The sequence below is a fragment of the Nilaparvata lugens genome, chromosome 5 (genome assembly GCF_014356525.2).
Source record: "Nilaparvata lugens isolate BPH chromosome 5, ASM1435652v1, whole genome shotgun sequence".
Taxonomy (NCBI): Eukaryota; Metazoa; Arthropoda; class Insecta; order Hemiptera; family Delphacidae; genus Nilaparvata; species Nilaparvata lugens.
In genome coordinates this window covers 52,824,045-52,834,908 of record NC_052508.1, presented here as the reverse complement: position 1 = coordinate 52,834,908, position 10,864 = coordinate 52,824,045, and positions in this window count along the sequence as shown.

Below are 10,864 nucleotides of genomic sequence, written 5' to 3'. Positions count from 1 at the left end.
TCAGTTTAAATATTATTTCACATCATTTTATTGCATCATCATGGCTTGTTGGATTTTTAGGTAGGCGATTTTTACATAGAGGAACTAGAATAGTATGTATATTACAGTAAATACATAAAACTGAAGACATTCAGACATTTCACTTCATCACTGATCATATTTTTTCTCACCATTATTAAATATTCTCGTAGTAGGATATACATTCGCCGTTTCATGTAGCACTCACTAATAATATTTGTATCTTACTTTTGATGTAAATGAGGTTTGTTTTGGCGTTAAGCTGTAAACATCTTTGAGTTGTACTATTATTTTCATGTAATGTATTCTCAATAAATAAATGAAAAATAAATATGAACAATCAATCCATCTCCAAGGAAATTATTTTATATTATTGATCAATGTTATTCAATCAATTGAAATTACTTCTCATCAATTGATACGAGAGCGAATAAGTAATTTATTAAGTAATGTAGTACACTATTTCAATTCACAATCAAGTACAACAGCATCTAGCAGTAGTTATTCTATCAGCAATTCACTTGCTCAAAAAAACGACGCTAATAGGCCTAAATCATTCTTTGATGAGCTAGTTTGATTGATACTACCAGCATAGAGAAAAAAAACTTGAGAGAATAATATTATCATTAAAGATAGCATAAAATAGCTCATTCTATCTTTTGTTGATGATACTAGTTTGTAGATATGCAATTCAAGTGAAACAATATAGCACAGTAAGGCACGCACGCACGAACGAGAGTGTTTCCAAGCGAATGCCCATCCCAGGCCCAGCCTATTATCATGTTCCGGGATGTAGCTTCTTCCGCCCTGCAATCACTGTTCGCTGCCTCCACTTTTCATTCACGAACGTCACGCGTCGCTAGACAGCCCATATACATTACTATATACCAAATATATACAGTATATTACTGTATACTAGTAGCCATTCACGCAACGCGGCTCCATTCACGAATTATTTTCCCACCGATCTCGCATCGCACCGTTCTGCGTTCAATTCTTATCAATTCCGGTCGAGCGTTTCCCGCTGCCCGCAGCTTTTGCCACCGCAGCGATATTATTATCATCTGCTGACGATAACCGATGGTGGGAATGTTGTCGAGGGACAGTATCTCTGTTTCTATTTTATATATTAGTGAGAATAGTACTTATAAAATCTACAATAGTTATAGTGTAGCTGTAGAAAACAGGGTGTATTTCCATTTGAAGCTATTGATGTCAAGCAATGGATGACGTGACGCACGTCAAATACGTGCTTTGACCTATATTATGTATAATAATAAAGGAAACAATTGACTTATACACGTGAGGGATAGCTAATTCACGTATGACGCATCATCACGTCTGAACTACTGAATGGAATAACTTGAAATTTTGCATATAGATTCGCAATTTACCGATAATTGAAATTTTGCACATAGACTCTCAATTTACCGATACTGGTGGTTATAGGCCTGTTTTTAATTCATCAAGATTTTAGTTGATCAAGTTTTTAATTGGACCTTTGCGAAGCGGTTACCTGCTCCTTGTAACAAATACAAAATTCAATATCATAACCTGTAATAACATATATTCGACACAAGACTATACAAGTATACAGATTGACCTTGAGGTTGTGAATGAAAGTCATACATAATTTCGCTCCTGGGTTTTGGAAGATTTTGTGTTATAAATAGTCACGGATAAGTACAAATTTTGTATTAATTTCATTATTAATTGTTTCTTGATCACGTTTTATCATTTTGTTTTAGATTTTAATTCTTAATTCTATTTTATAAGCCAAACATCGTTTAGAGGTTATTTTGAGGTTAGGTTTTCGAGATTTAAAAATAAACATAGATAGTTTACTTGACTAAAATTATAACCAAATTAAAATCCTATCATTTATAAATTAATTATTATTATTGCAAGTAATATAATTAGGAAGATAATAATTAATATAGATAGGAAGATGAGCTCAAGTAGAACACCGAAGGTTATTAATAGAAATGTAAACATAGCGGGAGTACTTACGCGTTCCCAAAACCAAAATTCAAAAACGCCAAAACCAAAAACCCCAGTTCCTCAAACTACTTTAGCCGAAAAAGTTGCTCAATTACAAAGTAGCCACACTAATTTAAAAAACCAATTAGAAGTAACTCTAAAAACGTCTGAGGAAGAAAGGTTAGGGATGGTAGAAGAAATTAAATCTTTGGAACTGATTATAAAATTACAAGATGAAGACCATAAAAAAGAAATACTAAATCTAAAAAATCAATGTAGTCTAATGTCGGAGGAAATAAAGAAACTAAAATCTAAATTTGATAATACTAAATGTATGATAGAACCTCCGTCCAAATGCAAAAAAATAGAATCTAACCTAAATGATGGGAAATGCTCTGAAAATGGTCGAAATAAAACGTACAGTGAGGTTTTGAAGACAGCAACCAAAAATATAGCTGAGGGAAATAAAGATAGGGAAGGGAGAGTTCTGCTACTGATGTCCAGTCATGGACGTGATTGCAGTGATCTCCTTGATAAAAGATTGAAAAATAAATTTGATGTCCAATGTTTTTTCAAGCCAAGTGCATCAATTAATGCAGTTGTAGAGTCAGCTAGGGAACAAACTAAAGACTTTGATGAAAATGACTATCTAATTGTACTGGGTGGCTCAAATAATATAAATGAACCTAACTTGAATCATCTTCCTCAAGTAACAGAAAAAATCAAGTAAATTGTGCCACTCAGCAAAAAAACAAACTTAATAATAAGTACTATTCCTAATAGGTTTGATAGGCCAGAATTAAATGAAGCAATCAATTCGACAAACAAATCAATCCATAATACAATCAACAGCCTAAAAAATAAGAATTCTAAACAACTGGGGATTTGTTTTCTAAATGAAAGGCTGAAAAGACATAACTTCACTAATCATGGGTTGCATCTAAATCGATCTTGCAAAGTAATCTTTTGTAATAGATTGGCAGAGCTGATTGAAAGCAGTTTGCAATCCTCTGGTTTAAAAACAGTCAAAAAAAAAATTGCATAGTTGCCTGTAAAGTTGGTATACGGGCGAAAGTTCTACGTGACAACGACTTTGAGTGGTAAAATAATTTTAATGTGAATATTCATTCCTAAAGTAGGAAGAAGGATGAAATAATAGTAACAATTTAAAACATTTATTTATACAAAGAATTATATTTGAAACATTAATTTATACAAAGAATCTCTCACTGAATTTCATATTAACAAAATTTTATTTTCACCTTCACACATCCTCAACAAAATCACTCTGTCTCTCTCGCTCTTAGGTGGGCTAACTGTGCTCGATTCAATTTTTTACATAGCAAGTAGCGCTCATTTTTTCAAGTTAAACAAATTATTATTGGCTGAGAAACGATTTATACTACTTTTGTGATTGAAAACTACCACAACATTGTGATTACTACAACATAACCTATTCACTTATACCTATTATACTTACACTTATACCTATTCACTTAAATAGGCCTACTTATTCACATAGCCTATTCACTAAGTAATGGCGCAGTCGCAGGAGATTGCTCCGTTTCACTCTCTCTCCAGGTGAATGCCTTCGGGTTGCTGTGAGTGAGCTCTATACTAACTACGTTATACTAAATACTCTATACGTTAGTATAGAGTTCAGTGGTTGCTGCTGCGTTGCTCGCCACTGCTCCTATTCGTGCTCTTTCCAGACGACCGTGAACCGAAACGAACGCTCTCACTCGCTCTCATTGTGAGCGCATAACGTGGGAACGTAACGCAGTTTCTTGAAGTGTCACCCGGCAAACCAATTTATAAGACGTTGTCACGTCAAAACAAATAACGATTTTTTAGTAAATTGGCTCAAAACAGGGAAAGGGAAATAGCTACAAATGCTAGAGATAGAGTAGCACAAGATGGTAAGGTTTTTAGTATTTATCATCAAAATATTCAGTATCTTCACAACAAAATTGACAGATTAGAAGTATTTCTTAAACAGGAGGATCCTGACATTGTTATTTTCACAGAGCATGGCTTAAAAATAAAGGAAATAAATCAAGTTAGGATTCCAGGCTATTCACTGAGATCAGAATTTTGTAGAATAGCTCATAGAAGTGGTGGTGTATGTATATTCACTAGCAATGCCAAACATACCCAAACTTATGAACTGGATTTTGTTAAGAGATTTTCTGTTGAGATGGATTTAGAGGTGACGGGACTAAGGTTAAAAATTGATGATCGATTTGAGGTAGCAGTGTTAGCAGTGTTAGGTATCTATAGGTCACCAAATGGAGACTGGCAAAAATTTTGTGAGCTGCTCCATACACTTTTGGAAATTACAACCGCTCGTTTCACAAATGTTATAGTAGTAGGAGATTTCAATACCGATTTTGCCAGGCAGGATAAAGTGACAGAGGTTATTAGAGATATTATTAATATGAATAATTTAGAAATTTAGAGTAACTCGAACTTCACAGACAATTATTGATAATATCCTCACAAATATAGAAGGTTGTAATGTCAGGTTAGGTAGCTCAGATCTATCAGATCATAACTATCAAATTTTAGATGTTAAGTTGCAGGGCCAGAATCCAAGCAGAAAAAAAAACTTTGTGAAAGAAATTCAGCAATATGAGCTAGGAAATATAAATTGTTTGAAGCAGGAACTGCTTCAAGAAAATTGGAGTAGTGTTTATAACAGTTGTAACCTAAATTACAAATATAAGCACTTCATTGATACTCTAAGATTTCACATTAGTGTATGCTGTCCAATAAAAAAAGTCAAAGTAAAAAGTAAATTAAACAAAGTAGATGAATGGATAATTGAAGATATTCTTACTCAAAGAAATATTGTTAGGGAAGCTTATGAGGAATTTAAATTAGTGAGGGATGTTCCGAGTGAAGTCAAATACAAATGTCTAAAGAAAAACTATGCAAAAGAAGTGAGGAAAGCTAAGTGTAAGAAAACAGCTGAAATATTAACAACTAGTACCAATTTTAACTCTGCTGTTTGGGAGGTAATTAATAGAAATAGGAGAGCAGCTCAAAAAGATACAGTTACTAATGTCCCTAGGATAATCGATGAACATGGAAATTATATGGATGATAGTATAGACATTTGTAACTTTTTCAATAAGTATTATCAACAGGTTGCATATAATCTCCAAAAGTCACTGAACACTAATACTTATAATACAACTACATTAAATGCTGAGCCAATTGAAAAGGTATTTAAATTTCATCCATTATCAAGAGATGAGTTGTCAAGAATAATAAAAAATTTGAATAACAAAAAAACAGTAGGATTGGATGGGGTCTCAAGCAAAATTTTAAAAGAATGTGAAAATGAATTACTGGACCCTTTATTGCATCTCCTTAATACTTCACTAGAGCAGGGTATTTTCCCTGATGATCTGAAACAAGGAAAAATTTTGCCAATTTTCAAGAGCGGTGATTCTGAAAGAGTTGAAAATTATAGACCCATTAGTATTCTAAATGTAATAAGTAAAATTTTTGAAAGAGTAGTTTTAAATAGGCTATTGATGCACCTGGAAGAAATTAATTTCATATGTGATGAACAGCATGGGTTCCAGAAAGGGAAATCTACTAAGACTGCAATAGTATCCCTTGTTGAAAGACTAATAGATATAATAGATTCAGGTGAGAAGGCAGCCGCAATATTTCTTGATTTATCCAAAGCTTTTGATTGTGTGAACCATAGAATATTATTGGAAATACTAAAAACTGTAGGTGTGAATGGTATAGAACTAAAATGGTTTGAATCATATCTCATAGGTAGAAACCAGTGTGTTGAGCTTACCAAGGTGGATGGGAATGAAATAGTAAAAATTAAATCTCAAAAACTGGAGGTCCAGGCTGGAGTACCTCAAGGCTCAATTCTGGGTCCCTTACTGTTTCTGTTGTATGTGAACCAATTACCAAAAGAGTTAAAAGATCACAGAGCTCTGTTGTTTGCTGATGACACATCGCTTATCTTTAACAATTATTTATTAGATAGTCTAGAAATAAATGCTTTTACTGGAGTACAGTCAATTGTCCAATTCTTGAAGCAAAGGCAATTAACAATAAATAGTAAGAAATGTCAATTCCTACAATTCAAAAGTAAATATAATTCAGTAGAGGATAGAGAAATAAATGTGTTTGTAGAGGAAAATGAATTAGACCAAGAAGAGAAAGTAGCATTCTTGGGAATTTTATTGGACAGGAAATTAACATGGCATCCTTACATTGAGAGGATATGTAATAAGATATCATCTGGGTATTTGTCCTGCGGCAGCTTGCTAGGCTGAATGATAAAAAACTACTGTTAACTGCTTACCATGGACTTATACTATCTCATATTAGGTATGCTATTTTAGTATGGGGTAATTCATCTCAACAAAATATGGACAGGGTGTTTAAGATTCAAAAGAAGGCACTCAGATGTATAGAGAAAGTGAATAGGTTAGACTCTTGTAGGCCTTTATTTAAAAAGCTTGGTCTATTAACTGTGCCATCTTTGTATGTATATGAAGTTGTAATGCATGTGAAAACGAGTGGTGTGATCCAGAATTCAGATGTTCATGAGTATAATACGCGAAACAGAGCAGATTATCATATAATGGGTCACAATAGTAGGTTATTTGAACAAAAACCAGATTATATTGGTAGGAAATTTTATAACAAGCTACCTCAAATCTTGAAAAGTAATGATGATTTGAAGATTTTCAAAAAACAAATTAAAAAATATTTAGTTGATAGAGCTTTTTATAGTGTACAAGAATTCCTTTCAAACCTAAACTAGGTTGAACTACTTAGTGTTAGAATTATTATGTAATAACATGACTTGTCTTATACTCCATGACTGGAGTCTTTAGGACGTAATCTTAAAAAAAAAAAAGATGAAAAGAAAATAAATATTGCATTTATATAAATGCTAATAAGTATATAATAAAGAAATATATAATATAATACAAACAAAAAAAATTTGAGTTAAGGAAAACACCAAACCTTTTATCAGTGAGAAACACTGGGAAAAAATAAATCCATGCTTTAGGCGCAAACGCGCGATAGCAATCGACTTTGAAAGAGCTCAAATCAGAGTTATTGCAATTTAGAATTGAACAGTATATTCATCAATTACAAAACTCACAATATCACGAGAGAAATATTGAATGGAAGTTATCATGAAACATCCCAATAAATAAGTTAAATTTCCATAACACTGAGAGGATTCTTGTAATTGATTATTATTATAAGATTTTATATCAATAATGAAAACCAATGGGATACAATCTAGGAATCCCACGCATAACAATCATTCTATAATTATCTCTATTCATGATGACAGGGAGTAATTGATTCGTAATGGAGTAGCGTTCACACTACATTACTATAATTACTCAACCAATGAATGAAATAACTTTTAATAACTCGGAGCTTGTTTCCGCTATAATAAGGGTGACTCTCAACATGTGAATGAAATTCGTTGAGTAATAAAAGCAAACCCTGTGTTATGTGAATGAAACTTGTTGAGTAATTTGGACAAACCCTGTGACATGTGAATGAGATTTGTTGAGTAATTTAGTCAAAGGCTTGTGACATCCAGTGAGAAAGCCGCTGTTCATCGAAGCATTGACGGAATATTTTTTTGGCATTTGTGTATCACCTTTTGATGAATGACTGTCAGATTGGGTTCATTTCACGGGCTGAGGCTTGCGCATGCGTACTAGTTTGAAAAAGTGCTACGATTCCGGAGGATGACAGACAGAAAGGGTGAAGGGCAGACGCTTGGGTTGATGGTCATGCTCGAGAGACTGAATCCGGGATTTGACTTCCTGGGGCCAGGGGCACGCCCTTCTGTGACCGCGCCCTTCACACGAGTCATTGAACAAAATCTCAATCAAATCTGAAAAGTGGTAGAGTACTTACTTGTGTGCGATGAGCTGGATAAAAAGTGTCCGAGGACCATCTTCGACAAGATTGTACTATTTATCTACAAGCATTTACTAATTTCCCAGTATCTATTAGATTTGGTGTGTATTTGTATGGTAGTATAAAATATGTAGTAAATTCAGTATTAGTCTAGAAGTACCTACTATGATCAAGATTCAAAATACTAAGTAGGTCTGTACCAAGTAAACTAGTACCTGAATCCCGACATTGTGTATCATTCACATTAAATTCCTGTGAAGCTACTCAAAATCGAATAATATTTTCTAACCTGTAATATTGTTATTGCAGTGAGATATCTCATATTATTTCAATTTAAAGCGTAGGGCTGCAATCAAATATACTTTTTTATCGGAGTTGCAGACGTTTAGATTGAAACTGACAATAATTCATGTTAAAAATCGTGAAGTGAAAAAATGTAGAATTGTATTGTCCAATTCCAGTTCTAGCGATAAAAATTTGAAAGAATGTTGATTCAATGAATCGATTTGAATACATTATCATCAAATCACTATTTTTTTCTAAGTTGCTTGAAAAACCTGTCGTTTCATCTATTCAATTATTCAGTATTATAACACAGCTTTCAGGATAGTACCACAGGCTTCAGCTCAAAACAGTTCCATTTCTAATTTATACTACAGTCAACTAATTTTTAAATGTTTACAACTAATAAGCAAATAAAATTAGTAGAATTGATGGTGATGTTGTGAAATCTCTCCATAATAAGAAAACAAATATATTGTCAAATTTCACTAAAAATCTTTTTTCACTAAAAAATTTTTAGTGAAGTTTGACAATATATTTGTTTTCTTATTATAATAAGCAAATGTTTCCAACTCTCCACTCTTCTCAACTTCCAAGATTTCTTACCTATTGGGCAATTCGCATAAGATTTTTATTTGATTATCAACAGGAGTATTAATACAACAACATACTCTATGCTATCGTGCTCATTAATTTGGTCATCAAGTTGTTCAATCTTCAACAGAAAATAATTTTTCGAATGAGGATAAAACTGATGGAACCCATACCAAGCTATTATTAATAACATGTACCAGAAAGCAGTCAACTAATAGGAGTGACCGAATTTCGGGCTCTTCCAGGTAATCAGTGAACGTCGCAATCAGGAATTTGATGACGACTTCTAATCCATTGGTGGGCGGAAACGCCTTCTACCTGACGGACGGACATCTGTTGGAATTGGAATCACGGATGAGTCACTTATTTGTCCATCCGTCCGGTTTAACACCTGTTGGGCTTGGCTCTTGGCTTGCAATCACTCTCTCATTTTTTCACACTCTTTTATTCTCTCATCACCTCTCTGTATCACTCCTTCTTTCTCCCTTACATTTTGACAGTCTTTCTCCTCTCACTAACTGTGGGGCAATGAACACAAATGATACTGTACCACGTTAAATGCGACGAAAGACTGACTCCCACACAAGACACAGCTCTGATAATGAAGAGAAACTTGAAATATTTCTGGGTCGACTTGCCAACTAGCCAATTATACCAGTTCATTGTCATCAGGTATCTGATCACACAATCTACTTGAATAATTTATAAGATAATATGAAATCACATTCAATTAAAATTGAACTTCTCCACTGATTCGGAATAATCAATCTATAATTCTTCTAGTAGAGAACAGAGACAGCATTTTTTACTTGGATCGCATTCTTCCAACATGTATTTATTCCACACCGATTCTGTCTCCTTTACTAGAGAAAAACGCCTCAACTAACATTTTCAGGGCTGAATTCCATGATTTATAAAGTAATATGAAATCACATTCAATTAAATTTTAACTTCTCTACTGTTCTGGAATAATCATTCATTCTTCAAAAAAAAACAGAGTCATCTTTTTTAATTTAAATTGTGTTTTTCCAAACATGAATTTATTCTGTCTCCTTCACTAAAAAAACTCTTTAACTAAGCGGAATTTCATTCGAAACTGTCTTTTTGATATGTTCAGCATATTCGAATAAAATATAGTTTGAATTTGAACTGTAAATTCAATTGTTTCATAAAAAGTACGTAGTTTATAGGTGCATCAGATTCAAACTATGCCACGAAAGATAGAGATACTCAGCAAGTGAACTTATCGACTGGTAAACAGAAGGTAGAATCACAGATACAACTACGTCTGTGGTGGTAGAATCATGACAAGAAAACACACAGTAAGCAATCCCATCGACCGGCAGGTGCACTCCTAGTACCTACATGACGAGTTAGGTGCATGCATTTATTACAACATATAAATAAATATTTTGTGTAGGTTATGTTGACCTTTGGGGTGAACGATCTCGAGGAATGGAGAAACAAATCCACTATTTCCTCTGAGAGTTGATGATACGGGCGCTTATGTAGGCTACATTGAGAAAAATAAACATGTCAGGCCTTGTTGGTATATCTCAGGTGACTTTTTGGTTTGGATAATTAATTATTCATAGCGGTGTGGGGACATCGTTAATCGATGATGCGGGATTCTGTGTGGGAAGGATGAAGGATGAGATTCAGGATCAGGAGCACTGTGGTGATTGGTAACAGTACCTGCTGGTATCACATTACACTGTCAGTATTCCTAATATCAAAATATCAATGCTCCCCATTCATCCAATGCTGACAGGGGATCTCGCTTGACTAGAAGCTTGACTAGATCCCAACAAGCTGCTATGCCAGTAAATGTTTGCGTCTGTCCCAGCTACTTGTATAAGGTTCTCAACAGCATAATCCCGATTCTTCTGCCTGGGAATATGATGATGCTATTACCTACTTTTACCTCTATTCCGTCCACTCACTCACTCACTCTTTCTCGGTTGCCTTCTCTCTTACTCAAACGCCCGACACCTGCGTTGCCGGCAACGACAACAATGACTGGAATGTCTTTCTTGAGCGGACAAACTCTCTTTAT